Raw genomic sequence first — 27,342 nt, 5'->3', positions numbered from 1 at the left:
CTGATGACGCCCTCAGAAGCTGACTAGATGGGATACCTGTCTTTTCTTGGGCGCGAGGCAGCGCTCAGCACCCGAAAGGCACTCACGGATAGACCGGACACCCTCATGGTGAAGACCGAGCAAGCGAAAGGCTCTGCTCGCGTCGCCTCTGTTACGTTAAGACTATACTTTCAGGGATCATTTCTATAGTCCTTGACTTGGAAATACGTTTCGAAAGTGTTGTGTCTCGCTATTCATGATGATGAGCTATAATGCTTTTCTTTGAGCGCGAATCGGACAGAGATCGAGACTTTTGTCTCTGGTCTGCTGTCATTGATGACCGTTCCTGCTCTCTGTTGGGGGGCAGGAGAAGAGAAGCATTGTCAGAGTGATAGCGCACATGTCTGTTGAAAAGCAATGTTAACAAGGCGCACTGAGACGCCACGCTCAGCCTAGATGTCTGATGATGAGCTGCTCCTTTCAGAAATATTCCCCCACAACGCACTACCCGCAGTGACTGATCTGTGTGCATTGACTCGCTCTTTGCTGTTTGACGCTGGCGCTCTGCCTCCTTCCACAACACAGCGCCAGCGTCAATGCTATGGCGCGCTTTTCATGCTCTCCCGATGCCTCGTCACGCGTCTGATGACGCCCTCAGAAGCTGAGTAGATGGGATACCTGTCTTTTCTTGGGCGCGAGGCAGCGCTCAGCACCCGAAAGGCACTCACGGATAGACCGGACACCCTCATGGTGAAGACCGAGCAAGCGAAAGGCTCTGCTCGCGTCGCCTCTGTTACGTTAAGACTATACTTTCAGGGATCATTTCTATAGTCCTTGACTTGGAAATACGTTTCGAAAGTGTTGTGTCTCGCTATTCATGATGATGAGCTATAATGCTTTTCTTTGAGCGCGAATCGGACAGAGATCGAGACTTTTGTCTCTGGTCTGCTGTCATTGATGACCGTTCCTGCTCTCTGTTGGGGGGCAGGAGAAGAGAAGCATTGTCAGAGTGATAGCGCACATGTCTGTTGAAAAGCAATGTTAACAAGGCGCACTGAGACGCCACGCTCAGCCTAGATGTCTGATGATGAGTTGCTCCTTTCAGAAATATTCCCCCACAACGCACTACCCGCAGTGACTGATCTGTGTGCATTGACTCGCTCTTTGCTGTTTGACGCTGGCGCTCTGCCTCCTTCCACAACACAGCGCCAGCGTCAATGCTATGGCGCGCTTTTCATGCTCTCCCGATGCCTCGTCACGCGTCTGATGACGCCCTCAGAAGCTGACTAGATGGGATACCTGTCTTTTCTTGGGCGCGAGGCAGCGCTCAGCACCCGAAAGGCACTCACGGATAGACCGGACACCCTCATGGTGAAGACCGAGCAAGCGAAAGGCTCTGCTCGCGTCGCCTCTGTTACGTTAAGACTATACTTTCAGGGATCATTTCTATAGTCCTTGACTTGGAAATACGTTTCGAAAGTGTTGTGTCTCGCTATTCATGATGATGAGCTATAATGCTTTTCTTTGAGCGCGAATCGGACAGAGATCGAGACTTTTGTCTCTGGTCTGCTGTCATTGATGACCGTTCCTGCTCTCTGTTGGGGGGCAGGAGAAGAGAAGCATTGTCAGAGTGATAGCGCACATGTCTGTTGAAAAGCAATGTTAACAAGGCGCACTGAGACGCCACGCTCAGCCTAGATGTCTGATGATGAGCTGCTCCTTTCAGAAATATTCCCCCACAACGCACTACCCGCAGTGACTGATCTGTGTGCATTGACTCGCTCTTTGCTGTTTGACGCTGGCGCTCTGCCTCCTTCCACAACACAGCGCCAGCGTCAATGCTATGGCGCGCTTTTCATGCTCTCCCGATGCCTCGTCACGCGTCTGATGACGCCCTCAGAAGCTGAGTAGATGGGATACCTGTCTTTTCTTGGGCGCGAGGCAGCGCTCAGCACCCGAAAGGCACTCACGGATAGACCGGACACCCTCATGGTGAAGACCGAGCAAGCGAAAGGCTCTGCTCGCGTCGCCTCTGTTACGTTAAGACTATACTTTCAGGGATCATTTCTATAGTCCTTGACTTGGAAATACGTTTCGAAAGTGTTGTGTCTCGCTATTCATGATGATGAGCTATAATGCTTTTCTTTGAGCGCGAATCGGACAGAGATCGAGACTTTTGTCTCTGGTCTGCTGTCATTGATGACCGTTCCTGCTCTCTGTTGGGGGGCAGGAGAAGAGAAGCATTGTCAGAGTGATAGCGCACATGTCTGTTGAAAAGCAATGTTAACAAGGCGCACTGAGACGCCACGCTCAGCCTAGATGTCTGATGATGAGTTGCTCCTTTCAGAAATATTCCCCCACAACGCACTACCCGCAGTGACTGATCTGTGTGCATTGACTCGCTCTTTGCTGTTTGACGCTGGCGCTCTGCCTCCTTCCACAACACAGCGCCAGCGTCAATGCTATGGCGCGCTTTTCATGCTCTCCCGATGCCTCGTCACGCGTCTGATGACGCCCTCAGAAGCTGAGTAGATGGGATACCTGTCTTTTCTTGGGCGCGAGGCAGCGCTCAGCACCCGAAAGGCACTCACGGATAGACCGGACACCCTCATGGTGAAGACCGAGCAAGCGAAAGGCTCTGCTCGCGTCGCCTCTGTTACGTTAAGACTATACTTTCAGGGATCATTTCTATAGTCCTTGACTTGGAAATACGTTTCGAAAGTGTTGTGTCTCGCTATTCATGATGATGAGCTATAATGCTTTTCTTTGAGCGCGAATCGGACAGAGATCGAGACTTTTGTCTCTGGTCTGCTGTCATTGATGACCGTTCCTGCTCTCTGTTGGGGGGCAGGAGAAGAGAAGCATTGTCAGAGTGATGGCGCACATGTCTGTTGAAAAGCAATGTTAACAAGGCGCACTGAGACGCCACGCTCAGCCTAGATGTCTGATGATGAGTTGCTCCTTTCAGAAATATTCCCCCACAACGCACTACCCGCAGTGACTGATCTGTGTGCATTGACTCGCTCTTTGCTGTTTGACGCTGGCGCTCTGCCTCCTTCCACAACACAGCGCCAGCGTCAATGCTATGGCGCGCTTTTCATGCTCTCCCGATGCCTCGTCACGCGTCTGATGACGCCCTCAGAAGCTGAGTAGATGGGATACCTGTCTTTTCTTGGGCGCGAGGCAGCGCTCAGCACCCGAAAGGCACTCACGGATAGACCGGACACCCTCATGGTGAAGACCGAGCAAGCGAAAGGCTCTGCTCGCGTCGCCTCTGTTACGTTAAGACTATACTTTCAGGGATCATTTCTATAGTCCTTGACTTGGAAATACGTTTCGAAAGTGTTGTGTCTCGCTATTCATGATGATGAGCTATAATGCTTTTCTTTGAGCGCGAATCGGACAGAGATCGAGACTTTTGTCTCTGGTCTGCTGTCATTGATGACCGTTCCTGCTCTCTGTTGGGGGGCAGGAGAAGAGAAGCATTGTCAGAGTGATGGCGCACATGTCTGTTGAAAAGCAATGTTAACAAGGCGCACTGAGACGCCACGCTCAGCCTAGATGTCTGATGATGAGTTGCTCCTTTCAGAAATATTCCCCCACAACGCACTACCCGCAGTGACTGATCTGTGTGCATTGACTCGCTCTTTGCTGTTTGACGCTGGCGCTCTGCCTCCTTCCACAACACAGCGCCAGCGTCAATGCTATGGCGCGCTTTTCATGCTCTCCCGATGCCTCGTCACGCGTCTGATGACGCCCTCAGAAGCTGAGTAGATGGGATACCTGTCTTTTCTTGGGCGCGAGGCAGCGCTCAGCACCCGAAAGGCACTCACGGATAGACCGGACACCCTCATGGTGAAGACCGAGCAAGCGAAAGGCTCTGCTCGCGTCGCCTCTGTTACGTTAAGACTATACTTTCAGGGATCATTTCTATAGTCCTTGACTTGGAAATACGTTTCGAAAGTGTTGTGTCTCGCTATTCATGATGATGAGCTATAATGCTTTTCTTTGAGCGCGAATCGGACAGAGATCGAGACTTTTGTCTCTGGTCTGCTGTCATTGATGACCGTTCCTGCTCTCTGTTGGGGGGCAGGAGAAGAGAAGCATTGTCAGAGTGATAGCGCACATGTCTGTTGAAAAGCAATGTTAACAAGGCGCACTGAGACGCCACGCTCAGCCTAGATGTCTGATGATGAGCTGCTCCTTTCAGAAATATTCCCCCACAACGCACTACCCGCAGTGACTGATCTGTGTGCATTGACTCGCTCTTTGCTGTTTGACGCTGGCGCTCTGCCTCCTTCCACAACACAGCGCCAGCGTCAATGCTATGGCGCGCTTTTCATGCTCTCCCGATGCCTCGTCACGCGTCTGATGACGCCCTCAGAAGCTGAGTAGATGGGATACCTGTCTTTTCTTGGGCGCGAGGCAGCGCTCAGCACCCGAAAGGCACTCACGGATAGACCGGACACCCTCATGGTGAAGACCGAGCAAGCGAAAGGCTCTGCTCGCGTCGCCTCTGTTACGTTAAGACTATACTTTCAGGGATCATTTCTATAGTCCTTGACTTGGAAATACGTTTCGAAAGTGTTGTGTCTCGCTATTCATGATGATGAGCTATAATGCTTTTCTTTGAGCGCGAATCGGACAGAGATCGAGACTTTTGTCTCTGGTCTGCTGTCATTGATGACCGTTCCTGCTCTCTGTTGGGGGGCAGGAGAAGAGAAGCATTGTCAGAGTGATAGCGCACATGTCTGTTGAAAAGCAATGTTAACAAGGCGCACTGAGACGCCACGCTCAGCCTAGATGTCTGATGATGAGCTGCTCCTTTCAGAAATATTACCCCACAACGCACTACCCGCAGTGACTGATCTGTGTGCATTGACTCGCTCTTTGCTGTTTGACGCTGGCGCTCTGCCTCCTTCCACAACACAGCGCCAGCGTCAATGCTATGGCGCGCTTTTCATGCTCTCCCGATGCCTCGTCACGCGTCTGATGACGCCCTCAGAAGCTGAGTAGATGGGATACCTGTCTTTTCTTGGGCGCGAGGCAGCGCTCAGCACCCGAAAGGCACTCACGGATAGACCGGACACCCTCATGGTGAAGACCGAGCAAGCGAAAGGCTCTGCTCGCGTCGCCTCTGTTACGTTAAGACTATACTTTCAGGGATCATTTCTATAGTCTTTGACTTGGAAATACGTTTCGAAAGTGTTGTGTCTCGCTATTCATGATGATGAGCTATAATGCTTTTCTTTGAGCGCGAATCGGACAGAGATCGAGACTTTTGTCTCTGGTCTGCTGTCATTGATGACCGTTCCTGCTCTCTGTTGGGGGGCAGGAGAAGAGAAGCATTGTCAGAGTGATAGCGCACATGTCTGTTGAAAAGCAATGTTAACAAGGCGCACTGAGACGCCACGCTCAGCCTAGATGTCTGATGATGAGCTGCTCCTTTCAGAAATATTCCCCCACAACGCACTACCCGCAGTGACTGATCTGTGTGCATTGACTCGCTCTTTGCTGTTTGACGCTGGCGCTCTGCCTCCTTCCACAACACAGCGCCAGCGTCAATGCTATGGCGCGCTTTTCATGCTCTCCCGATGCCTCGTCACGCGTCTGATGACGCCCTCAGAAGCTGACTAGATGGGATACCTGTCTTTTCTTGGGCGCGAGGCAGCGCTCAGCACCCGAAAGGCACTCACGGATAGACCGGACACCCTCATGGTGAAGACCGAGCAAGCGAAAGGCTCTGCTCGCGTCGCCTCTGTTACGTTAAGACTATACTTTCAGGGATCATTTCTATAGTCTTTGACTTGGAAATACGTTTTGAAAGTGTTGTGTCTCGCTATTCATGATGATGAGCTATAATGCTTTTCTTTGAGCGCGAATCGGACAGAGATCGAGACTTTTGTCTCTGGTCTGCTGTCATTGATGACCGTTCCTGCTCTCTGTTGGGGGGCAGGAGAAGAGAAGCATTGTCAGAGTGATAGCGCACATGTCTGTTGAAAAGCAATGTTAACAAGGCGCACTGAGACGCCACGCTCAGCCTAGATGTCTGATGATGAGTTGCTCCTTTCAGAAATATTCCCCCACAACGCACTACCCGCAGTGACTGATCTGTGTGCATTGACTCGCTCTTTGCTGTTTGACGCTGGCGCTCTGCCTCCTTCCACAACACAGCGCCAGCGTCAATGCTATGGCGCGCTTTTCATGCTCTCCCGATGCCTCGTCACGCGTCTGATGACGCCCTCAGAAGCTGACTAGATGGGATACCTGTCTTTTCTTGGGCGCGAGGCAGCGCTCAGCACCCGAAAGGCACTCACGGATAGACCGGACACCCTCATGGTGAAGACCGAGCAAGCGAAAGGCTCTGCTCGCGTCGCCTCTGTTACGTTAAGACTATACTTTCAGGGATCATTTCTATAGTCCTTGACTTGGAAATACGTTTCGAAAGTGTTGTGTCTCGCTATTCATGATGATGAGCTATAATGCTTTTCTTTGAGCGCGAATCGGACAGAGATCGAGACTTTTGTCTCTGGTCTGCTGTCATTGATGACCGTTCCTGCTCTCTGTTGGGGGGCAGGAGAAGAGAAGCATTGTCAGAGTGATAGCGCACATGTCTGTTGAAAAGCAATGTTAACAAGGCGCACTGAGACGCCACGCTCAGCCTAGATGTCTGATGATGAGCTGCTCCTTTCAGAAATATTCCCCCACAACGCACTACCCGCAGTGACTGATCTGTGTGCATTGACTCGCTCTTTGCTGTTTGACGCTGGCGCTCTGCCTCCTTCCACAACACAGCGCCAGCGTCAATGCTATGGCGCGCTTTTCATGCTCTCCCGATGCCTCGTCACGCGTCTGATGACGCCCTCAGAAGCTGAGTAGATGGGATACCTGTCTTTTCTTGGGCGCGAGGCAGCGCTCAGCACCCGAAAGGCACTCACGGATAGACCGGACACCCTCATGGTGAAGACCGAGCAAGCGAAAGGCTCTGCTCGCGTCGCCTCTGTTACGTTAAGACTATACTTTCAGGGATCATTTCTATAGTCCTTGACTTGGAAATACGTTTCGAAAGTGTTGTGTCTCGCTATTCATGATGATGAGCTATAATGCTTTTCTTTGAGCGCGAATCGGACAGAGATCGAGACTTTTGTCTCTGGTCTGCTGTCATTGATGACCGTTCCTGCTCTCTGTTGGGGGGCAGGAGAAGAGAAGCATTGTCAGAGTGATAGCGCACATGTCTGTTGAAAAGCAATGTTAACAAGGCGCACTGAGACGCCACGCTCAGCCTAGATGTCTGATGATGAGTTGCTCCTTTCAGAAATATTCCCCCACAACGCACTACCCGCAGTGACTGATCTGTGTGCATTGACTCGCTCTTTGCTGTTTGACGCTGGCGCTCTGCCTCCTTCCACAACACAGCGCCAGCGTCAATGCTATGGCGCGCTTTTCATGCTCTCCCGATGCCTCGTCACGCGTCTGATGACGCCCTCAGAAGCTGACTAGATGGGATACCTGTCTTTTCTTGGGCGCGAGGCAGCGCTCAGCACCCGAAAGGCACTCACGGATAGACCGGACACCCTCATGGTGAAGACCGAGCAAGCGAAAGGCTCTGCTCGCGTCGCCTCTGTTACGTTAAGACTATACTTTCAGGGATCATTTCTATAGTCCTTGACTTGGAAATACGTTTCGAAAGTGTTGTGTCTCGCTATTCATGATGATGAGCTATAATGCTTTTCTTTGAGCGCGAATCGGACAGAGATCGAGACTTTTGTCTCTGGTCTGCTGTCATTGATGACCGTTCCTGCTCTCTGTTGGGGGGCAGGAGAAGAGAAGCATTGTCAGAGTGATAGCGCACATGTCTGTTGAAAAGCAATGTTAACAAGGCGCACTGAGACGCCACGCTCAGCCTAGATGTCTGATGATGAGCTGCTCCTTTCAGAAATATTCCCCCACAACGCACTACCCGCAGTGACTGATCTGTGTGCATTGACTCGCTCTTTGCTGTTTGACGCTGGCGCTCTGCCTCCTTCCACAACACAGCGCCAGCGTCAATGCTATGGCGCGCTTTTCATGCTCTCCCGATGCCTCGTCACGCGTCTGATGACGCCCTCAGAAGCTGAGTAGATGGGATACCTGTCTTTTCTTGGGCGCGAGGCAGCGCTCAGCACCCGAAAGGCACTCACGGATAGACCGGACACCCTCATGGTGAAGACCGAGCAAGCGAAAGGCTCTGCTCGCGTCGCCTCTGTTACGTTAAGACTATACTTTCAGGGATCATTTCTATAGTCCTTGACTTGGAAATACGTTTCGAAAATGTTGTGTCTCGCTATTCATGATGATGAGCTATAATGCTTTTCTTTGAGCGCGAATCGGACAGAGATCGAGACTTTTGTCTCTGGTCTGCTGTCATTGATGACCGTTCCTGCTCTCTGTTGGGGGGCAGGAGAAGAGAAGCATTGTCAGAGTGATGGCGCACATGTCTGTTGAAAAGCAATGTTAACAAGGCGCACTGAGACGCCACGCTCAGCCTAGATGTCTGATGATGAGTTGCTCCTTTCAGAAATATTCCCCCACAACGCACTACCCGCAGTGACTGATCTGTGTGCATTGACTCGCTCTTTGCTGTTTGACGCTGGCGCTCTGCCTCCTTCCACAACACAGCGCCAGCGTCAATGCTATGGCGCGCTTTTCATGCTCTCCCGATGCCTCGTCACGCGTCTGATGACGCCCTCAGAAGCTGAGTAGATGGGATACCTGTCTTTTCTTGGGCGCGAGGCAGCGCTCAGCACCCGAAAGGCACTCACGGATAGACCGGACACCCTCATGGTGAAGACCGAGCAAGCGAAAGGCTCTGCTCGCGTCGCCTCTGTTACGTTAAGACTATACTTTCAGGGATCATTTCTATAGTCCTTGACTTGGAAATACGTTTCGAAAGTGTTGTGTCTCGCTATTCATGATGATGAGCTATAATGCTTTTCTTTGAGCGCGAATCGGACAGAGATCGAGACTTTTGTCTCTGGTCTGCTGTCATTGATGACCGTTCCTGCTCTCTGTTGGGGGGCAGGAGAAGAGAAGCATTGTCAGAGTGATAGCGCACATGTCTGTTGAAAAGCAATGTTAACAAGGCGCACTGAGACGCCACGCTCAGCCTAGATGTCTGATGATGAGTTGCTCCTTTCAGAAATATTCCCCCACAACGCACTACCCGCAGTGACTGATCTGTGTGCATTGACTCGCTCTTTGCTGTTTGACGCTGGCGCTCTGCCTCCTTCCACAACACAGCGCCAGCGTCAATGCTATGGCGCGCTTTTCATGCTCTCCCGATGCCTCGTCACGCGTCTGATGACGCCCTCAGAAGCTGAGTAGATGGGATACCTGTCTTTTCTTGGGCGCGAGGCAGCGCTCAGCACCCGAAAGGCACTCACGGATAGACCGGACACCCTCATGGTGAAGACCGAGCAAGCGAAAGGCTCTGCTCGCGTCGCCTCTGTTACGTTAAGACTATACTTTCAGGGATCATTTCTATAGTCCTTGACTTGGAAATACGTTTCGAAAGTGTTGTGTCTCGCTATTCATGATGATGAGCTATAATGCTTTTCTTTGAGCGCGAATCGGACAGAGATCGAGACTTTTGTCTCTGGTCTGCTGTCATTGATGACCGTTCCTGCTCTCTGTTGGGGGGCAGGAGAAGAGAAGCATTGTCAGAGTGATAGCGCACATGTCTGTTGAAAAGCAATGTTAACAAGGCGCACTGAGACGCCACGCTCAGCCTAGATGTCTGATGATGAGCTGCTCCTTTCAGAAATATTCCCCCACAACGCACTACCCGCAGTGACTGATCTGTGTGCATTGACTCGCTCTTTGCTGTTTGACGCTGGCGCTCTGCCTCCTTCCACAACACAGCGCCAGCGTCAATGCTATGGCGCGCTTTTCATGCTCTCCCGATGCCTCGTCACGCGTCTGATGACGCCCTCAGAAGCTGAGTAGATGGGATACCTGTCTTTTCTTGGGCGCGAGGCAGCGCTCAGCACCCGAAAGGCACTCACGGATAGACCGGACACCCTCATGGTGAAGACCGAGCAAGCGAAAGGCTCTGCTCGCGTCGCCTCTGTTACGTTAAGACTATACTTTCAGGGATCATTTCTATAGTCCTTGACTTGGAAATACGTTTCGAAAGTGTTGTGTCTCGCTATTCATGATGATGAGCTATAATGCTTTTCTTTGAGCGCGAATCGGACAGAGATCGAGACTTTTGTCTCTGGTCTGCTGTCATTGATGACCGTTCCTGCTCTCTGTTGGGGGGCAGGAGAAGAGAAGCATTGTCAGAGTGATAGCGCACATGTCTGTTGAAAAGCAATGTTAACAAGGCGCACTGAGACGCCACGCTCAGCCTAGATGTCTGATGATGAGTTGCTCCTTTCAGAAATATTCCCCCACAACGCACTACCCGCAGTGACTGATCTGTGTGCATTGACTCGCTCTTTGCTGTTTGACGCTGGCGCTCTGCCTCCTTCCACAACACAGCGCTAGCGTCAATGCTATGGCGCGCTTTTCATGCTCTCCCGATGCCTCGTCACGCGTCTGATGGCGCCCTCAGAAGCTGACTAGATGGGATACCTGTCTTTTCTTGGGCGCGAGGCAGCGCTCAGCACCCGAAAGGCACTCACGGATAGACCGGACACCCTCATGGTGAAGACCGAGCAAGCGAAAGGCTCTGCTCGCGTCGCCTCTGTTACGTTAAGACTATACTTTCAGGGATCATTTCTATAGTCCTTGACTTGGAAATACGTTTCGAAAGTGTTGTGTCTCGCTATTCATGATGATGAGCTATAATGCTTTTCTTTGAGCGCGAATCGGACAGAGATCGAGACTTTTGTCTCTGGTCTGCTGTCATTGATGACCGTTCCTGCTCTCTGTTGGGGGGCAGGAGAAGAGAAGCATTGTCAGAGTGATAGCGCACATGTCTGTTGAAAAGCAATGTTAACAAGGCGCACTGAGACGCCACGCTCAGCCTAGATGTCTGATGATGAGCTGCTCCTTTCAGAAATATTACCCCACAACGCACTACCCGCAGTGACTGATCTGTGTGCATTGACTCGCTCTTTGCTGTTTGACGCTGGCGCTCTGCCTCCTTCCACAACACAGCGCCAGCGTCAATGCTATGGCGCGCTTTTCATGCTCTCCCGATGCCTCGTCACGCGTCTGATGACGCCCTCAGAAGCTGAGTAGATGGGATACCTGTCTTTTCTTGGGCGCGAGGCAGCGCTCAGCACCCGAAAGGCACTCACGGATAGACCGGACACCCTCATGGTGAAGACCGAGCAAGCGAAAGGCTCTGCTCGCGTCGCCTCTGTTACGTTAAGACTATACTTTCAGGGATCATTTCTATAGTCCTTGACTTGGAAATACGTTTCGAAAGTGTTGTGTCTCGCTATTCATGATGATGAGCTATAATGCTTTTCTTTGAGCGCGAATCGGACAGAGATCGAGACTTTTGTCTCTGGTCTGCTGTCATTGATGACCGTTCCTGCTCTCTGTTGGGGGGCAGGAGAAGAGAAGCATTGTCAGAGTGATAGCGCACATGTCTGTTGAAAAGCAATGTTAACAAGGCGCACTGAGACGCCACGCTCAGCCTAGATGTCTGATGATGAGTTGCTCCTTTCAGAAATATTCCCCCACAACGCACTACCCGCAGTGACTGATCTGTGTGCATTGACTCGCTCTTTGCTGTTTGACGCTGGCGCTCTGCCTCCTTCCACAACACAGCGCCAGCGTCAATGCTATGGCGCGCTTTTCATGCTCTCCCGATGCCTCGTCACGCGTCTGATGACGCCCTCAGAAGCTGAGTAGATGGGATACCTGTCTTTTCTTGGGCGCGAGGCAGCGCTCAGCACCCGAAAGGCACTCACGGATAGACCGGACACCCTCATGGTGAAGACCGAGCAAGCGAAAGGCTCTGCTCGCGTCGCCTCTGTTACGTTAAGACTATACTGTCAGGGATCATTTCTATAGTCCTTGACTTGGAAATACGTTTCGAAAGTGTTGTGTCTCGCTATTCATGATGATGAGCTATAATGCTTTTCTTTGAGCGCGAATCGGACAGAGATCGAGACTTTTGTCTCTGGTCTGCTGTCATTGATGACCGTTCCTGCTCTCTGTTGGGGGGCAGGAGAAGAGAAGCATTGTCAGAGTGATAGCGCACATGTCTGTTGAAAAGCAATGTTAACAAGGCGCACTGAGATGCCACGCTCAGCCTAGATGTCTGATGATGAGCTGCTCCTTTCAGAAATATTACCCCACAACGCACTACCCGCAGTGACTGATCTGTGTGCATTGACTCGCTCTTTGCTGTTTGACGCTGGCGCTCTGCCTCCTTCCACAACACAGCGCCAGCGTCAATGCTATGGCGCGCTTTTCATGCTCTCCCGATGCCTCGTCACGCGTCTGATGACGCCCTCAGAAGCTGAGTAGATGGGATACCTGTCTTTTCTTGGGCGCGAGGCAGCGCTCAGCACCCGAAAGGCACTCACGGATAGACCGGACACCCTCATGGTGAAGACCGAGCAAGCGAAAGGCTCTGCTCGCGTCGCCTCTGTTACGTTAAGACTATACTTTCAGGGATCATTTCTATAGTCCTTGACTTGGAAATACGTTTCGAAAGTGTTGTGTCTCGCTATTCATGATGATGAGCTATAATGCTTTTCTTTGAGCGCGAATCGGACAGAGATCGAGACTTTTGTCTCTGGTCTGCTGTCATTGATGACCGTTCCTGCTCTCTGTTGGGGGGCAGGAGAAGAGAAGCATTGTCAGAGTGATAGCGCACATGTCTGTTGAAAAGCAATGTTAACAAGGCGCACTGAGACGCCACGCTCAGCCTAGATGTCTGATGATGAGCTGCTCCTTTCAGAAATATTCCCCCACAACGCACTACCCGCAGTGACTGATCTGTGTGCATTGACTCGCTCTTTGCTGTTTGACGCTGGCGCTCTGCCTCCTTCCACAACACAGCGCCAGCGTCAATGCTATGGCGCGCTTTTCATGCTCTCCCGATGCCTCGTCACGCGTCTGATGACGCCCTCAGAAGCTGAGTAGATGGGATACCTGTCTTTTCTTGGGCGCGAGGCAGCGCTCAGCACCCGAAAGGCACTCACGGATAGACCGGACACCCTCATGGTGAAGACCGAGCAAGCGAAAGGCTCTGCTCGCGTCGCCTCTGTTACGTTAAGACTATACTTTCAGGGATCATTTCTATAGTCCTTGACTTGGCAATACGTTTCGAAAGTGTTGTGTCTCGCTATTCATGATGATGAGCTATAATGCTTTTCTTTGAGCGCGAATCGGACAGAGATCGAGACTTTTGTCTCTGGTCTGCTGTCATTGATGACCGTTCCTGCTCTCTGTTGGGGGGCAGGAGAACAGAAGCATTGTCAGAGTGATAGCGCACATGTCTGTTGAAAAGCAATGTTAACAAGGCGCACTGAGACGCCACGCTCAGCCTAGATGTCTGATGATGAGTTGCTCCTTTCAGAAATATTCCCCCACAACGCACTACCCGCAGTGACTGATCTGTGTGCATTGACTCGCTCTTTGCTGTTTGACGCTGGCGCTCTGCCTCCTTCCACAACACAGCGCCAGCGTCAATGCTATGGCGCGCTTTTCATGCTCTCCCGATGCCTCGTCACGCGTCTGATGACGCCCTCAGAAGCTGAGTAGATGGGATACCTGTCTTTTCTTGGGCGCGAGGCAGCGCTCAGCACCCGAAAGGCACTCACGGATAGACCGGACACCCTCATGGTGAAGACCGAGCAAGCGAAAGGCTCTGCTCGCGTCGCCTCTGTTACGTTAAGACTATACTTTCAGGGATCATTTCTATAGTCCTTGACTTGGAAATACGTTTCGAAAGTGTTGTGTCTCGCTATTCATGATGATGAGCTATAATGCTTTTCTTTGAGCGCGAATCGGACAGAGATCGAGACTTTTGTCTCTGGTCTGCTGTCATTGATGACCGTTCCTGCTCTCTGTTGGGGGGCAGGAGAAGAGAAGCATTGTCAGAGTGATAGCGCACATGTCTGTTGAAAAGCAATGTTAACAAGGCGCACTGAGACGCCACGCTCAGCCTAGATGTCTGATGATGAGTTGCTCCTTTCAGAAATATTCCCCCACAACGCACTACCCGCAGTGACTGATCTGTGTGCATTGACTCGCTCTTTGCTGTTTGACGCTGGCGCTCTGCCTCCTTCCACAACACAGCGCCAGCGTCAATGCTATGGCGCGCTTTTCATGCTCTCCCGATGCCTCGTCACGCGTCTGATGACGCCCTCAGAAGCTGAGTAGATGGGATACCTGTCTTTTCTTGGGCGCGAGGCAGCGCTCAGCACCCGAAAGGCACTCACGGATAGACCGGACACCCTCATGGTGAAGACCGAGCAAGCGAAAGGCTCTGCTCGCGTCGCCTCTGTTACGTTAAGACTATACTTTCAGGGATCATTTCTATAGTCCTTGACTTGGAAATACGTTTCGAAAGTGTTGTGTCTCGCTATTCATGATGATGAGCTATAATGCTTTTCTTTGAGCGCGAATCGGACAGAGATCGAGACTTTTGTCTCTGGTCTGCTGTCATTGATGACCGTTCCTGCTCTCTGTTGGGGGGCAGGAGAAGAGAAGCATTGTCAGAGTGATAGCGCACATGTCTGTTGAAAAGCAATGTTAACAAGGCGCACTGAGACGCCACGCTCAGCCTAGATGTCTGATGATGAGTTGCTCCTTTCAGAAATATTCCCCCACAACGCACTACCCGCAGTGACTGATCTGTGTGCATTGACTCGCTCTTTGCTGTTTGACGCTGGCGCTCTGCCTCCTTCCACAACACAGCGCCAGCGTCAATGCTATGGCGCGCTTTTCATGCTCTCCCGATGCCTCGTCACGCGTCTGATGACGCCCTCAGAAGCTGAGTAGATGGGATACCTGTCTTTTCTTGGGCGCGAGGCAGCGCTCAGCACCCGAAAGGCACTCACGGATAGACCGGACACCCTCATGGTGAAGACCGCGCAAGCGAAAGGCTCTGCTCGCGTCGCCTCTGTTACGTTAAGACTATACTTTCAGGGATCATTTCTATAGTCCTTGACTTGGAAATACGTTTCGAAAGTGTTGTGTCTCGCTATTCATGATGATGAGCTATAATGCTTTTCTTTGAGCGCGAATCGGACAGAGATCGAGACTTTTGTCTCTGGTCTGCTGTCACTGATGACCGTTCCTGCTCTCTGTTGGGGGGCAGGAGAAGAGAAGCATTGTCAGAGTGATAGCGCACATGTCTGTTGAAAAGCAATGTTAACAAGGCGCACTGAGACGCCACGCTCAGCCTAGATGTCTGATGATGAGTTGCTCCTTTCAGAAATATTCCCCCACAACGCACTACCCGCAGTGACTGATCTGTGTGCATTGACTCGCTCTTTGCTGTTTGACGCTGGCGCTCTGCCTCCTTCCACAACACAGCGCCAGCGTCAATGCTATGGCGCGCTTTTCATGCTCTCCCGATGCCTCGTCACGCGTCTGATGACGCCCTCAGAAGCTGAGTAGATGGGATACCTGTCTTTTCTTGGGCGCGAGGCAGCGCTCAGCACCCGAAAGGCACTCACGGATAGACCGGACACCCTCATGGTGAAGACCGAGCAAGCGAAAGGCTCTGCTCGCGTCGCCTCTGTTACGTTAAGACTATACTTTCAGGGATCATTTCTATAGTCCTTGACTTGGAAATACGTTTCGAAAGTGTTGCGTCTCGCTATTCATGATGATGAGCTATAATGCTTTTCTTTGAGCGCGAATCGGACAGAGATCGAGACTTTTGTCTCTGGTCTGCTGTCATTGATGACCGTTCCTGCTCTCTGTTGGGGGGCAGGAGAAGAGAAGCATTGTCAGAGTGATAGCGCACATGTCTGTTGAAAAGCAATGTTAACAAGGCGCACTGAGACGCCACGCTCAGCCTAGATGTCTGATGATGAGTTGCTCCTTTCAGAAATATTCCCCCACAACGCACTACCCGCAGTGACTGATCTGTGTGCATTGACTCGCTCTTTGCTGTTTGACGCTGGCGCTCTGCCTCCTTCCACAACACAGCGCCAGCGTCAATGCTATGGCGCGCTTTTCATGCTCTCCCGATGCCTCGTCACGCGTCTGATGACGCCCTCAGAAGCTGAGTAGATGGGATACCTGTCTTTTCTTGGGCGCGAGGCAGCGCTCAGCACCCGAAAGGCACTCACGGATAGACCGGACACCCTCATGGTGAAGACCGAGCAAGCGAAAGGCTCTGCTCGCGTCGCCTCTGTTACGTTAAGACTATACTTTCAGGGATCATTTCTATAGTCCTTGACTTGGAAATACGTTTCGAAAGTGTTGCGTCTCGCTATTCATGATGATGAGCTATAATGCTTTTCTTTGAGCGCGAATCGGACAGAGATCGAGACTTTTGTCTCTGGTCTGCTGTCATTGATGACCGTTCCTGCTCTCTGTTGGGGGGCAGGAGAAGAGAAGCATTGTCAGAGTGATAGCGCACATGTCTGTTGAAAAGCAATGTTAACAAGGCGCACTGAGACGCCACGCTCAGCCTAGATGTCTGATGATGAGTTGCTCCTTTCAGAAATATTCCCCCACAACGCACTACCCGCAGTGACTGATCTGTGTGCATTGACTCGCTCTTTGCTGTTTGACGCTGGCGCTCTGCCTCCTTCCACAACACAGCGCCAGCGTCAATGCTATGGCGCGCTTTTCATGCTCTCCCGATGCCTCGTCACGCGTCTGATGACGCCCTCAGAAGCTGAGTAGATGGGATACCTGTCTTTTCTTGGGCGCGAGGCAGCGCTCAGCACCCGAAAGGCACTCACGGATAGACCGGACACCCTCATGGTGAAGACCGAGCAAGCGAAAGGCTCTGCTCGCGTCGCCTCTGTTACGTTAAGACTATACTTTCAGGGATCATTTCTATAGTCCTTGACTTGGAAATACGTTTCGAAAGTGTTGTGTCTCGCTATTCATGATGATGAGCTATAATGCTTTTCTTTGAGCGCGAATCGGACAGAGATCAAGACTTTTGTCTCTGGTCTGCTGTCATTGATGACCGTTCCTGCTCTCTGTTGGGGGGCAGGAGAAGAGAAGCATTGTCAGAGTGATAGCGCACATGTCTGTTGAAAAGCAATGTTAACAAGGCGCACTGAGACGCCACGCTCAGCCTAGATGTCTGATGATGAGTTGCTCCTTTCAGAAATATTCCCCCACAACGCACTACCCGCAGTGACTGATCTGTGTGCATTGACTCGCTCTTTGCTGTTTGACGCTGGCGCTCTGCCTCCTTCCACAACACAGCGCCAGCGTCAATGCTATGGCGCGCTTTTCATGCTCTCCCGATGCCTCGTCACGCGTCTGATGACGCCCTCAGAAGCTGAGTAGATGGGATACCTGTCTTTTCTTGGGCGCGAGGCAGCGCTCAGCACCCGAAAGGCACTCACGGATAGACCGGACACCCTCATGGTGAAGACCGCGCAAGCGAAAGGCTCTGCTCGCGTCGCCTCTGTTACGTTAAGACTATACTTTCAGGGATCATTTCTATAGTCCTTGACTTGGAAATACGTTTCGAAAGTGTTGCGTCTCGCTATTCATGATGATGAGCTATAATGCTTTTCTTTGAGCGCGAATCGGACAGAGATCGAGACTTTTGTCTCTGGTCTGCTGTCATTGATGACCGTTCCTGCTCTCTGTTGGGGGGCAGGAGAAGAGAAGCATTGTCAGAGTGATAGCGCACATGTCTGTTGAAAAGCAATGTTAACAAGGCGCACTGAGACGCCACGCTCAGCCTAGATGTCTGATGATGAGTTGCTCCTTTCAGAAATATTCCCCCACAACGCACTACCCGCAGTGACTGATCTGTGTGCATTGACTCGCTCTTTGCTGTTTGACGCTGGCGCTCTGCCTCCTTCCACAACACAGCGCCAGCGTCAATGCTATGGCGCGCTTTTCATGCTCTCCCGATGCCTCGTCACGCGTCTGATGACGCCCTCAGAAGCTGAGTAGATGGGATACCTGTCTTTTCTTGGGCGCGAGGCAGCGCTCAGCACCCGAAAGGCACTCACGGATAGACCGGACACCCTCATGGTGAAGACCGAGCAAGCGAAAGGCTCTGCTCGCGTCGCCTCTGTTACGTTAAGACTATACTTTCAGGGATCATTTCTATAGTCCTTGACTTGGAAATACGTTTCAAAAGTGTTGTGTCTCGCTATTCATGATGATGAGCTATAATGCTTTTCTTTGAGCGCGAATCGGACAGAGATCGAGACTTTTGTCTCTGGTCTGCTGTCATTGATGACCGTTCCTGCTCTCTGTTGGGGGGCAGGAGAAGAGAAGCATTGTCAGAGTGATAGCGCACATGTCTGTTGAAAAGCAATGTTAACAAGGCGCACTGAGACGCCACGCTCAGCCTAGATGTCTGATGATGAGTTGCTCCTTTCAGAAATATTCCCCCACAACGCACTACCCGCAGTGACTGATCTGTGTGCATTGACTCGCTCTTTGCTGTTTGACGCTGGCGCTCTGCCTCCTTCCACAACACAGCGCCAGCGTCAATGCTATGGCGCGCTTTTCATGCTCTCCCGATGCCTCGTCACGCGTCTGATGACGCCCTCAGAAGCTGAGTAGATGGGATACCTGTCTTTTCTTGGGCGCGAGGCAGCGCTCAGCACCCGAAAGGCACTCACGGATAGACCGGACACCCTCATGGTGAAGACCGAGCAAGCGAAAGGCTCTGCTCGCGTCGCCTCTGTTACGTTAAGACTATTCTTTCAGAGATCATTTCTATAGTCCTTGACTTGGAAATACGTTTCGAAAGTGTTGCGTCTCGCTATTCATGATGATGAGCTATAATGCTTTTCTTTGAGCGCGAATCGGACAGAGATCGAGACTTTTGTCTCTGGTCTGCTGTCATTGATGACCGTTCCTGCTCTCTGTTGGGGGGCAGGAGAAGAGAAGCATTGTCAGAGTGATAGCGCACATGTCTGTTGAAAAGCAATGTTAACAAGGCGCACTGAGACGCCACGCTCAGCCTAGATGTCTGATGATGAGTTGCTCCTTTCAGAAATATTCCCCCACAACGCACTACCCGCAGTGACTGATCTGTGTGCATTGACTCGCTCTTTGCTGTTTGACGCTGGCGCTCTGCCTCCTTCCACAACACAGCGCCAGCGTCAATGCTATGGCGCGCTTTTCATGCTCTCCCGATGCCTCGTCACGCGTCTGATGACGCCCTCAGAAGCTGAGTAGATGGGATACCTGTCTTTTCTTGGGCGCGAGGCAGCGCTCAGCACCCGAAAGGCACTCACGGATAGACCGGACACCCTCATGGTGAAGACCGAGCAAGCGAAAGGCTCTGCTCGCGTCGCCTCTGTTACGTTAAGACTATACTTTCAGGGATCATTTCTATAGTCCTTGACTTGGAAATACGTTTCGAAAGTGTTGTGTCTCGCTATTCATGATGATGAGCTATAATGCTTTTCTTTGAGCGCGAATCGGACAGAGATCGAGACTTTTGTCTCTGGTCTGCTGTCATTGATGACCGTTCCTGCTCTCTGTTGGGGGGCAGGAGAAGAGAAGCATTGTCAGAGTGATAGCGCACATGTCTGTTGAAAAGCAATGTTAACAAGGCGCACTGAGACGCCACGCTCAGCCTAGATGTCTGATGATGAGTTGCTCCTTTCAGAAATATTCCCCCACAACGCACTACCCGCAGTGACTGATCTGTGTGCATTGACTCGCTCTTTGCTGTTTGACGCTGGCGCTCTGCCTCCTTCCACAACACAGCGCCAGCGTCAATGCTATGGCGCGCTTTTCATGCTCTCCCGATGCCTCGTCACGCGTCTGATGACGCCCTCAGAAGCTGAGTAGATGGGATACCTGTCTTTTCTTGGGCGCGAGGCAGCGCTCAGCACCCGAAAGGCACTCACGGATAGACCGGACACCCTCATGGTGAAGACCGAGCAAGCGAAAGGCTCTGCTCGCGTCGCCTCTGTTACGTTAAGACTATACTTTCAGGGATCATTTCTATAGTCCTTGACTTGGAAATACGTTTCGAAAGTGTTGTGTCTCGCTATTCATGATGATGAGCTATAATGCTTTTCTTTGAGCGCGAATCGGACAGAGATCGAGACTTTTGTCTCTGGTCTGCTGTCATTGATGACCGTTCCTGCTCTCTGTTGGGGGGCAGGAGAAGAGAAGCATTGTCAGAGTGATAGCGCACATGTCTGTTGAAAAGCAATGTTAACAAGGCGCACTGAGACGCCACGCTCAGCCTAGATGTCTGATGATGAGTTGCTCCTTTCAGAAATATTCCCCCACAACGCACTACCCGCAGTGACTGATCTGTGTGCATTGACTCGCTCTTTGCTGTTTGACGCTGGCGCTCTGCCTCCTTCCACAACACAGCGCCAGCGTCAATGCTATGGCGCGCTTTTCATGCTCTCCCGATGCCTCGTCACGCGTCTGATGACGCCCTCAGAAGCTGAGTAGATGGGATACCTGTCTTTTCTTGGGCGCGAGGCAGCGCTCAGCACCCGAAAGGCACTCACGGATAGACCGGACACCCTCATGGTGAAGACCGAGCAAGCGAAAGGCTCTGCTCGCGTCGCCTCTGTTACGTTAAGACTATACTTTCAGGGATCATTTCTATAGTCCTTGACTTGGAAATACGTTTCGAAAGTGTTGTGTCTCGCTATTCATGATGATGAGCTATAATGCTTTTCTTTGAGCGCGAATCGGACAGAGATCGAGACTTTTGTCTCTGGTCTGCTGTCATTGATGACCGTTCCTGCTCTCTGTTGGGGGGCAGGAGAAGAGAAGCATTGTCAGAGTGATAGCGCACATGTCTGTTGAAAAGCAATGTTAACAAGGCGCACTGAGACGCCACGCTCAGCCTAGATGTCTGATGATGAGTTGCTCCTTTCAGAAATATTCCCCCACAACGCACTACCCGCAGTGACTGATCTGTGTGCATTGACTCGCTCTTTGCTGTTTGACGCTGGCGCTCTGCCTCCTTCCACAACACAGCGCCAGCGTCAATGCTATGGCGCGCTTTTCATGCTCTCCCGATGCCTCGTCACGCGTCTGATGACGCCCTCAGAAGCTGAGTAGATGGGATACCTGTCTTTTCTTGGGCGCGAGGCAGCGCTCAGCACCCGAAAGGCACTCACGGATAGACCGGACACCCTCATGGTGAAGACCGAGCAAGCGAAAGGCTCTGCTCGCGTCGCCTCTGTTACGTTAAGACTATACTTTCAGGGATCATTTCTATAGTCCTTGACTTGGAAATACGTTTCGAAAGTGTTGCGTCTCGCTATTCATGATGATGAGCTATAATGCTTTTCTTTGAGCGCGAATCGGACAGAGATCAAGACTTTTGTCTCTGGTCTGCTGTCATTGATGACCGTTCCTGCTCTCTGTTGGGGGGCAGGAGAAGAGAAGCATTGTCAGAGTGATAGCGCACATGTCTGTTGAAAAGCAATGTTAACAAGGCGCACTGAGACGCCACGCTCAGCCTAGATGTCTGATGATGAGTTGCTCCTTTCAGAAATATTCCCCCACAACGCACTACCCGCAGTGACTGATCTGTGTGCATTGACTCGCTCTTTGCTGTTTGACGCTGGCGCTCTGCCTCCTTCCACAACACAGCGCCAGCGTCAATGCTATGGCGCGCTTTTCATGCTCTCCCGATGCCTCGTCACGCGTCTGATGACGCCCTCAGAAGCTGAGTAGATGGGATACCTGTCTTTTCTTGGGCGCGAGGCAGCGCTCAGCACCCGAAAGGCACTCACGGATAGACCGGACACCCTCATGGTGAAGACCGAGCAAGCGAAAGGCTCTGCTCGCGTCGCCTCTGTTACGTTAAGACTATACTTTCAGGGATCATTTCTATAGTCCTTGACTTGGAAATACGTTTCGAAAGTGTTGTGTCTCGCTATTCATGATGATGAGCTATAATGCTTTTCTTTGAGCGCGAATCGGACAGAGATCGAGACTTTTGTCTCTGGTCTGCTGTCATTGATGACCGTTCCTGCTCTCTGTTGGGGGGCAGGAGAAGAGAAGCATTGTCAGAGTGATAGCGCACATGTCTGTTGAAAAGCAATGTTAACAAGGCGCACTGAGACGCCACGCTCAGCCTAGATGTCTGATGATGAGTTGCTCCTTTCAGAAATATTCCCCCACAACGCACTACCCGCAGTGACTGATCTGTGTGCATTGACTCGCTCTTTGCTGTTTGACGCTGGCGCTCTGCCTCCTTCCACAACACAGCGCCAGCGTCAATGCTATGGCGCGCTTTTCATGCTCTCCCGATGCCTCGTCACGCGTCTGATGACGCCCTCAGAAGCTGAGTAGATGGGATACCTGTCTTTTCTTGGGCGCGAGGCAGCGCTCAGCACCCGAAAGGCACTCACGGATAGACCGGACACCCTCATGGTGAAGACCGAGCAAGCGAAAGGCTCTGCTCGCGTCGCCTCTGTTACGTTAAGACTATTCTTTCAGAGATCATTTCTATAGTCCTTGACTTGGAAATACGTTTCGAAAGTGTTGCGTCTCGCTATTCATGATGATGAGCTATAATGCTTTTCTTTGAGCGCGAATCGGACAGAGATCGAGACTTTTGTCTCTGGTCTGCTGTCATTGATGACCGTTCCTGCTCTCTGTTGGGGGGCAGGAGAAGAGAAGCATTGTCAGAGTGATAGCGCACATGTCTGTTGAAAAGCAATGTTAACAAGGCGCACTGAGACGCCACGCTCAGCCTAGATGTCTGATGATGAGTTGCTCCTTTCAGAAATATTCCCCCACAACGCACTACCCGCAGTGACTGATCTGTGTGCATTGACTCGCTCTTTGCTGTTTGACGCTGGCGCTCTGCCTCCTTCCACAACACAGCGCCAGCGTCAATGCTATGGCGCGCTTTTCATGCTCTCCCGATGCCTCGTCACGCGTCTGATGACGCCCTCAGAAGCTGAGTAGATGGGATACCTGTCTTTTCTTGGGCGCGAGGCAGCGCTCAGCACCCGAAAGGCACTCACGGATAGACCGGACACCCTCATGGTGAAGACCGAGCAAGCGAAAGGCTCTGCTCGCGTCGCCTCTGTTACGTTAAGACTATACTTTCAGGGATCATTTCTATAGTCCTTGACTTGGAAATACGTTTCGAAAGTGTTGTGTCTCGCTATTCATGATGATGAGCTATAATGCTTTTCTTTGAGCGCGAATCGGACAGAGATCGAGACTTTTGTCTCTGGTCTGCTGTCATTGATGACCGTTCCTGCTCTCTGTTGGGGGGCAGGAGAAGAGAAGCATTGTCAGAGTGATAGCGCACATGTCTGTTGAAAAGCAATGTTAACAAGGCGCACTGAGACGCCACGCTCAGCCTAGATGTCTGATGATGAGTTGCTCCTTTCAGAAATATTCCCCCACAACGCACTACCCGCAGTGACTGATCTGTGTGCATTGACTCGCTCTTTGCTGTTTGACGCTGGCGCTCTGCCTCCTTCCACAACACAGCGCCAGCGTCAATGCTATGGCGCGCTTTTCATGCTCTCCCGATGCCTCGTCACGCGTCTGATGACGCCCTCAGAAGCTGAGTAGATGGGATACCTGTCTTTTCTTGGGCGCGAGGCAGCGCTCAGCACCCGAAAGGCACTCACGGATAGACCGGACACCCTCATGGTGAAGACCGCGCAAGCGAAAGGCTCTGCTCGCGTCGCCTCTGTTACGTTAAGACTATACTTTCAGGGATCATTTCTATAGTCCTTGACTTGGAAATACGTTTCGAAAGTGTTGCGTCTCGCTATTCATGATGATGAGCTATAATGCTTTTCTTTGAGCGCGAATCGGACAGAGATCGAGACTTTTGTCTCTGGTCTGCTGTCATTGATGACCGTTCCTGCTCTCTGTTGGGGGGCAGGAGAAGAGAAGCATTGTCAGAGTGATAGCGCACATGTCTGTTGAAAAGCAATGTTAACAAGGCGCACTGAGACGCCACGCTCAGCCTAGATGTCTGATGATGAGTTGCTCCTTTCAGAAATATTCCCCCACAACGCACTACCCGCAGTGACTGATCTGTGTGCATTGACTCGCTCTTTGCTGTTTGACGCTGGCGCTCTGCCTCCTTCCACAACACAGCGCCAGCGTCAATGCTATGGCGCGCTTTTCATGCTCTCCCGATGCCTCGTCACGCGTCTGATGACGCCCTCAGAAGCTGAGTAGATGGGATACCTGTCTTTTCTTGGGCGCGAGGCAGCGCTCAGCACCCGAAAGGCACTCACGGATAGACCGGACACCCTCATGGTGAAGACCGAGCAAGCGAAAGGCTCTGCTCGCGTCGCCTCTGTTACGTTAAGACTATTCTTTCAGAGATCATTTCTATAGTCCTTGACTTGGAAATACGTTTCGAAAGTGTTGCGTCTCGCTATTCATGATGATGAGCTATAATGCTTTTCTTTGAGCGCGAATCGGACAGAGATCGAGACTTTTGTCTCTGGTCTGCTGTCATTGATGACCGTTCCTGCTCTCTGTTGGGGGGCAGGAGAAGAGAAGCATTGTCAGAGTGATAGCGCACATGTCTGTTGAAAAGCAATGTTAACAAGGCGCACTGAGACGCCACGCTCAGCCTAGATGTCTGATGATGAGTTGCTCCTTTCAGAAATATTCCCCCACAACGCACTACCCGCAGTGACTGATCTGTGTGCATTGACTCGCTCTTTGCTGTTTGACGCTGGCGCTCTGCCTCCTTCCACAACACAGCGCCAGCGTCAATGCTATGGCGCGCTTTTCATGCTCTCCCGATGCCTCGTCACGCGTCTGATGACGCCCTCAGAAGCTGAGTAGATGGGATACCTGTCTTTTCTTGGGCGCGAGGCAGCGCTCAGCACCCGAAAGGCACTCACGGATAGACCGGACACCCTCATGGTGAAGACCGAGCAAGCGAAAGGCTCTGCTCGCGTCGCCTCTGTTACGTTAAGACTATACTTTCAGGGATCATTTCTATAGTCCTTGACTTGGAAATACGTTTCGAAAGTGTTGTGTCTCGCTATTCATGATGATGAGCTATAATGCTTTTCTTTGAGCGCGAATCGGACAGAGATCGAGACTTTTGTCTCTGGTCTGCTGTCATTGATGACCGTTCCTGCTCTCTGTTGGGGGGCAGGAGAAGAGAAGCATTGTCAGAGTGATAGCGCACATGTCTGTTGAAAAGCAATGTTAACAAGGCGCACTGAGACGCCACGCTCAGCCTAGATGTCTGATGATGAGTTGCTCCTTTCAGAAATATTCCCCCACAACGCACTACCCGCAGTGACTGATCTGTGTGCATTGACTCGCTCTTTGCTGTTTGACGCTGGCGCTCTGCCTCCTTCCACAACACAGCGCCAGCGTCAATGCTATGGCGCGCTTTTCATGCTCTCCCGATGCCTCGTCACGCGTCTGATGACGCCCTCAGAAGCTGAGTAGATGGGATACCTGTCTTTTCTTGGGCGCGAGGCAGCGCTCAGCACCCAAAAGGCACTCACGGATAGACCGGACACCCTCATGGTGAAGACCGAGCAAGCGAAAGGCTCTGCTCGCGTCGCCTCTGTTACGTTAAGACTATACTTTCAGGGATCATTTCTATAGTCCTTGACTTGGAAATACGTTTCGAAAGTGTTGTGTCTCGCTATTCATGATGATGAGCTATAATGCTTTTCTTTGAGCGCGAATCGGACAGAGATCGAGACTTTTGTCTCTGGTCTGCTGTCATTGATGACCGTTCCTGCTCTCTGTTGGGGGGCAGGAGAAGAGAAGCATTGTCAGAGTGATAGCGCACATGTCTGTTGAAAAGCAATGTTAACAAGGCGCACTGAGACGCCACGCTCAGCCTAGATGTCTGATGATGAGTTGCTCCTTTCAGAAATATTCCCCCACAACGCACTACCCGCAGTGACTGATCTGTGTGCATTGACTCGCTCTTTGCTGTTTGACGCTGGCGCTCTGCCTCCTTCCACAACACAGCGCCAGCGTCAATGCTATGGCGCGCTTTTCATGCTCTCCCGATGCCTCGTCACGCGTCTGATGACGCCCTCAGAAGCTGAGTAGATGGGATACCTGTCTTTTCTTGGGCGCGAGGCAGCGCTCAGCACCCGAAAGGCACTCACGGATAGACCGGACACCCTCATGGTGAAGACCGAGCAAGCGAAAGGCTCTGCTCGCGTCGCCTCTGTTACGTTAAGACTATACTTTCAGGGATCATTTCTATAGTCCTTGACTTGGAAATACGTTTCGAAAGTGTTGTGTCTCGCTATTCATGATGATGAGCTATAATGCTTTTCTTTGAGCGCGAATCGGACAGAGATCGAGACTTTTGTCTCTGGTCTGCTGTCATTGATGACCGTTCCTGCTCTCTGTTGGGGGGCAGGAGAAGAGAAGCATTGTCAGAGTGATAGCGCACATGTCTGTTGAAAAGCAATGTTAACAAGGCGCACTGAGACGCCACGCTCAGCCTAGATGTCTGATGATGAGTTGCTCCTTTCAGAAATATTCCCCCACAACGCACTACCCGCAGTGACTGATCTGTGTGCATTGACTCGCTCTTTGCTGTTTGACGCTGGCGCTCTGCCTCCTTCCACAACACAGCGCCAGCGTCAATGCTATGGCGCGCTTTTCATGCTCTCCCGATGCCTCGTCACGCGTCTGATGACGCCCTCAGAAGCTGAGTAGATGGGATACCTGTCTTTTCTTGGGCGCGAGGCAGCGCTCAGCACCCGAAAGGCACTCACGGATAGACCGGACACCCTCATGGTGAAGACCGAGCAAGCGAAAGGCTCTGCTCGCGTCGCCTCTGTTACGTTAAGACTATACTTTCAGGGATCATTTCTATAGTCCTTGACTTGGAAATACGTTTCGAAAGTGTTGCGTCTCGCTATTCATGATGATGAGCTATAATGCTTTTCTTTGAGCGCGAATCGGACAGAGATCGAGACTTTTGTCTCTGGTCTGCTGTCATTGATGACCGTTCCTGCTCTCTGTTGGGGGGCAGGAGAAGAGAAGCATTGTCAGAGTGATAGCGCACATGTCTGTTGAAAAGCAATGTTAACAAGGCGCACTGAGACGCCACGCTCAGCCTAGATGTCTGATGATGAGTTGCTCCTTTCAGAAATATTCCCCCACAACGCACTACCCGCAGTGACTGATCTGTGTGCATTGACTCGCTCTTTGCTGTTTGACGCTGGCGCTCTGCCTCCTTCCACAACACAGCGCCAGCGTCAATGCTATGGCGCGCTTTTCATGCTCTCCCGATGCCTCGTCACGCGTCTGATGACGCCCTCAGAA

The 27,342-nt window shown here is 51.6% G+C and overlaps 44 non-coding genes across 44 annotated transcripts; all 44 read left to right on the top strand.

Moving 5' to 3' along the window:
- Positions 1–158: 158 nt before the first annotated feature.
- LOC121690599 lies at positions 159–372 on the top strand. The gene has a single exon (XR_006025183.1). It is a non-coding gene; the product is annotated as a small nucleolar RNA U3 (small nucleolar RNA).
- Positions 373–779: 407 nt separating this feature from the next.
- On the top strand, positions 780–993 carry LOC121690598. Its single transcript, XR_006025182.1, has one exon. It is a non-coding gene; the product is annotated as a small nucleolar RNA U3 (small nucleolar RNA).
- Positions 994–1,400: 407 nt separating this feature from the next.
- LOC121690597 lies at positions 1,401–1,614 on the top strand. The gene has a single exon (XR_006025181.1). It is a non-coding gene; the product is annotated as a small nucleolar RNA U3 (small nucleolar RNA).
- A 407-nt stretch (positions 1,615–2,021) lies between these two features.
- LOC121690596 lies at positions 2,022–2,235 on the top strand. Its single transcript, XR_006025180.1, has one exon. It is a non-coding gene; the product is annotated as a small nucleolar RNA U3 (small nucleolar RNA).
- Positions 2,236–2,642: 407 nt separating this feature from the next.
- On the top strand, positions 2,643–2,856 carry LOC121690595. Its single transcript, XR_006025179.1, has one exon. It is a non-coding gene; the product is annotated as a small nucleolar RNA U3 (small nucleolar RNA).
- Positions 2,857–3,263: 407 nt separating this feature from the next.
- Positions 3,264–3,477, top strand: LOC121690594. The gene has a single exon (XR_006025178.1). It is a non-coding gene; the product is annotated as a small nucleolar RNA U3 (small nucleolar RNA).
- A 407-nt stretch (positions 3,478–3,884) lies between these two features.
- Positions 3,885–4,098, top strand: LOC121690593. The gene has a single exon (XR_006025177.1). It is a non-coding gene; the product is annotated as a small nucleolar RNA U3 (small nucleolar RNA).
- Positions 4,099–4,505: 407 nt separating this feature from the next.
- On the top strand, positions 4,506–4,719 carry LOC121690592. The gene has a single exon (XR_006025176.1). It is a non-coding gene; the product is annotated as a small nucleolar RNA U3 (small nucleolar RNA).
- Positions 4,720–5,126: 407 nt separating this feature from the next.
- On the top strand, positions 5,127–5,340 carry LOC121690543. The gene has a single exon (XR_006025130.1). It is a non-coding gene; the product is annotated as a small nucleolar RNA U3 (small nucleolar RNA).
- Positions 5,341–5,747: 407 nt separating this feature from the next.
- LOC121690565 lies at positions 5,748–5,961 on the top strand. The gene has a single exon (XR_006025151.1). It is a non-coding gene; the product is annotated as a small nucleolar RNA U3 (small nucleolar RNA).
- A 407-nt stretch (positions 5,962–6,368) lies between these two features.
- LOC121690591 lies at positions 6,369–6,582 on the top strand. The gene has a single exon (XR_006025175.1). It is a non-coding gene; the product is annotated as a small nucleolar RNA U3 (small nucleolar RNA).
- Positions 6,583–6,989: 407 nt separating this feature from the next.
- On the top strand, positions 6,990–7,203 carry LOC121690590. Its single transcript, XR_006025174.1, has one exon. It is a non-coding gene; the product is annotated as a small nucleolar RNA U3 (small nucleolar RNA).
- Positions 7,204–7,610: 407 nt separating this feature from the next.
- Positions 7,611–7,824, top strand: LOC121690589. The gene has a single exon (XR_006025173.1). It is a non-coding gene; the product is annotated as a small nucleolar RNA U3 (small nucleolar RNA).
- Positions 7,825–8,231: 407 nt separating this feature from the next.
- LOC121690538 lies at positions 8,232–8,445 on the top strand. Its single transcript, XR_006025126.1, has one exon. It is a non-coding gene; the product is annotated as a small nucleolar RNA U3 (small nucleolar RNA).
- Positions 8,446–8,852: 407 nt separating this feature from the next.
- LOC121690588 lies at positions 8,853–9,066 on the top strand. The gene has a single exon (XR_006025172.1). It is a non-coding gene; the product is annotated as a small nucleolar RNA U3 (small nucleolar RNA).
- Positions 9,067–9,473: 407 nt separating this feature from the next.
- On the top strand, positions 9,474–9,687 carry LOC121690587. The gene has a single exon (XR_006025171.1). It is a non-coding gene; the product is annotated as a small nucleolar RNA U3 (small nucleolar RNA).
- Positions 9,688–10,094: 407 nt separating this feature from the next.
- Positions 10,095–10,308, top strand: LOC121690586. The gene has a single exon (XR_006025170.1). It is a non-coding gene; the product is annotated as a small nucleolar RNA U3 (small nucleolar RNA).
- A 407-nt stretch (positions 10,309–10,715) lies between these two features.
- Positions 10,716–10,929, top strand: LOC121690585. The gene has a single exon (XR_006025169.1). It is a non-coding gene; the product is annotated as a small nucleolar RNA U3 (small nucleolar RNA).
- Positions 10,930–11,336: 407 nt separating this feature from the next.
- On the top strand, positions 11,337–11,550 carry LOC121690584. The gene has a single exon (XR_006025168.1). It is a non-coding gene; the product is annotated as a small nucleolar RNA U3 (small nucleolar RNA).
- Positions 11,551–11,957: 407 nt separating this feature from the next.
- LOC121690551 lies at positions 11,958–12,171 on the top strand. Its single transcript, XR_006025138.1, has one exon. It is a non-coding gene; the product is annotated as a small nucleolar RNA U3 (small nucleolar RNA).
- A 407-nt stretch (positions 12,172–12,578) lies between these two features.
- On the top strand, positions 12,579–12,792 carry LOC121690583. The gene has a single exon (XR_006025167.1). It is a non-coding gene; the product is annotated as a small nucleolar RNA U3 (small nucleolar RNA).
- A 407-nt stretch (positions 12,793–13,199) lies between these two features.
- LOC121690552 lies at positions 13,200–13,413 on the top strand. Its single transcript, XR_006025139.1, has one exon. It is a non-coding gene; the product is annotated as a small nucleolar RNA U3 (small nucleolar RNA).
- A 407-nt stretch (positions 13,414–13,820) lies between these two features.
- On the top strand, positions 13,821–14,034 carry LOC121690581. The gene has a single exon (XR_006025166.1). It is a non-coding gene; the product is annotated as a small nucleolar RNA U3 (small nucleolar RNA).
- A 407-nt stretch (positions 14,035–14,441) lies between these two features.
- Positions 14,442–14,655, top strand: LOC121690580. Its single transcript, XR_006025165.1, has one exon. It is a non-coding gene; the product is annotated as a small nucleolar RNA U3 (small nucleolar RNA).
- A 407-nt stretch (positions 14,656–15,062) lies between these two features.
- On the top strand, positions 15,063–15,276 carry LOC121690547. Its single transcript, XR_006025134.1, has one exon. It is a non-coding gene; the product is annotated as a small nucleolar RNA U3 (small nucleolar RNA).
- Positions 15,277–15,683: 407 nt separating this feature from the next.
- On the top strand, positions 15,684–15,897 carry LOC121690546. The gene has a single exon (XR_006025133.1). It is a non-coding gene; the product is annotated as a small nucleolar RNA U3 (small nucleolar RNA).
- A 407-nt stretch (positions 15,898–16,304) lies between these two features.
- On the top strand, positions 16,305–16,518 carry LOC121690545. The gene has a single exon (XR_006025132.1). It is a non-coding gene; the product is annotated as a small nucleolar RNA U3 (small nucleolar RNA).
- Positions 16,519–16,925: 407 nt separating this feature from the next.
- On the top strand, positions 16,926–17,139 carry LOC121690549. The gene has a single exon (XR_006025136.1). It is a non-coding gene; the product is annotated as a small nucleolar RNA U3 (small nucleolar RNA).
- Positions 17,140–17,546: 407 nt separating this feature from the next.
- Positions 17,547–17,760, top strand: LOC121690544. The gene has a single exon (XR_006025131.1). It is a non-coding gene; the product is annotated as a small nucleolar RNA U3 (small nucleolar RNA).
- A 407-nt stretch (positions 17,761–18,167) lies between these two features.
- Positions 18,168–18,381, top strand: LOC121690568. The gene has a single exon (XR_006025153.1). It is a non-coding gene; the product is annotated as a small nucleolar RNA U3 (small nucleolar RNA).
- Positions 18,382–18,788: 407 nt separating this feature from the next.
- Positions 18,789–19,002, top strand: LOC121690556. Its single transcript, XR_006025143.1, has one exon. It is a non-coding gene; the product is annotated as a small nucleolar RNA U3 (small nucleolar RNA).
- A 407-nt stretch (positions 19,003–19,409) lies between these two features.
- On the top strand, positions 19,410–19,623 carry LOC121690579. Its single transcript, XR_006025164.1, has one exon. It is a non-coding gene; the product is annotated as a small nucleolar RNA U3 (small nucleolar RNA).
- A 407-nt stretch (positions 19,624–20,030) lies between these two features.
- LOC121690578 lies at positions 20,031–20,244 on the top strand. Its single transcript, XR_006025163.1, has one exon. It is a non-coding gene; the product is annotated as a small nucleolar RNA U3 (small nucleolar RNA).
- Positions 20,245–20,651: 407 nt separating this feature from the next.
- On the top strand, positions 20,652–20,865 carry LOC121690577. Its single transcript, XR_006025162.1, has one exon. It is a non-coding gene; the product is annotated as a small nucleolar RNA U3 (small nucleolar RNA).
- Positions 20,866–21,272: 407 nt separating this feature from the next.
- On the top strand, positions 21,273–21,486 carry LOC121690550. Its single transcript, XR_006025137.1, has one exon. It is a non-coding gene; the product is annotated as a small nucleolar RNA U3 (small nucleolar RNA).
- Positions 21,487–21,893: 407 nt separating this feature from the next.
- LOC121690576 lies at positions 21,894–22,107 on the top strand. The gene has a single exon (XR_006025161.1). It is a non-coding gene; the product is annotated as a small nucleolar RNA U3 (small nucleolar RNA).
- Positions 22,108–22,514: 407 nt separating this feature from the next.
- On the top strand, positions 22,515–22,728 carry LOC121690555. The gene has a single exon (XR_006025142.1). It is a non-coding gene; the product is annotated as a small nucleolar RNA U3 (small nucleolar RNA).
- Positions 22,729–23,135: 407 nt separating this feature from the next.
- Positions 23,136–23,349, top strand: LOC121690575. The gene has a single exon (XR_006025160.1). It is a non-coding gene; the product is annotated as a small nucleolar RNA U3 (small nucleolar RNA).
- A 407-nt stretch (positions 23,350–23,756) lies between these two features.
- Positions 23,757–23,970, top strand: LOC121690542. Its single transcript, XR_006025129.1, has one exon. It is a non-coding gene; the product is annotated as a small nucleolar RNA U3 (small nucleolar RNA).
- Positions 23,971–24,377: 407 nt separating this feature from the next.
- Positions 24,378–24,591, top strand: LOC121690553. The gene has a single exon (XR_006025140.1). It is a non-coding gene; the product is annotated as a small nucleolar RNA U3 (small nucleolar RNA).
- A 407-nt stretch (positions 24,592–24,998) lies between these two features.
- On the top strand, positions 24,999–25,212 carry LOC121690574. Its single transcript, XR_006025159.1, has one exon. It is a non-coding gene; the product is annotated as a small nucleolar RNA U3 (small nucleolar RNA).
- Positions 25,213–25,619: 407 nt separating this feature from the next.
- On the top strand, positions 25,620–25,833 carry LOC121690573. Its single transcript, XR_006025158.1, has one exon. It is a non-coding gene; the product is annotated as a small nucleolar RNA U3 (small nucleolar RNA).
- A 407-nt stretch (positions 25,834–26,240) lies between these two features.
- LOC121690572 lies at positions 26,241–26,454 on the top strand. Its single transcript, XR_006025157.1, has one exon. It is a non-coding gene; the product is annotated as a small nucleolar RNA U3 (small nucleolar RNA).
- Positions 26,455–26,861: 407 nt separating this feature from the next.
- LOC121690541 lies at positions 26,862–27,075 on the top strand. Its single transcript, XR_006025128.1, has one exon. It is a non-coding gene; the product is annotated as a small nucleolar RNA U3 (small nucleolar RNA).
- The last annotated feature ends 267 nt before the right edge of the window (positions 27,076–27,342 follow it).

The sequence above is a fragment of the Alosa sapidissima genome, chromosome 18 (genome assembly GCF_018492685.1).
Source record: "Alosa sapidissima isolate fAloSap1 chromosome 18, fAloSap1.pri, whole genome shotgun sequence".
Lineage (NCBI taxonomy): Eukaryota > Metazoa > Chordata > Actinopteri > Clupeiformes > Clupeidae > Alosa > Alosa sapidissima.
The sequence above is the reverse complement of the archived record's forward strand: the minus strand, read 5'-3'. Positions and strand labels throughout refer to the sequence as shown.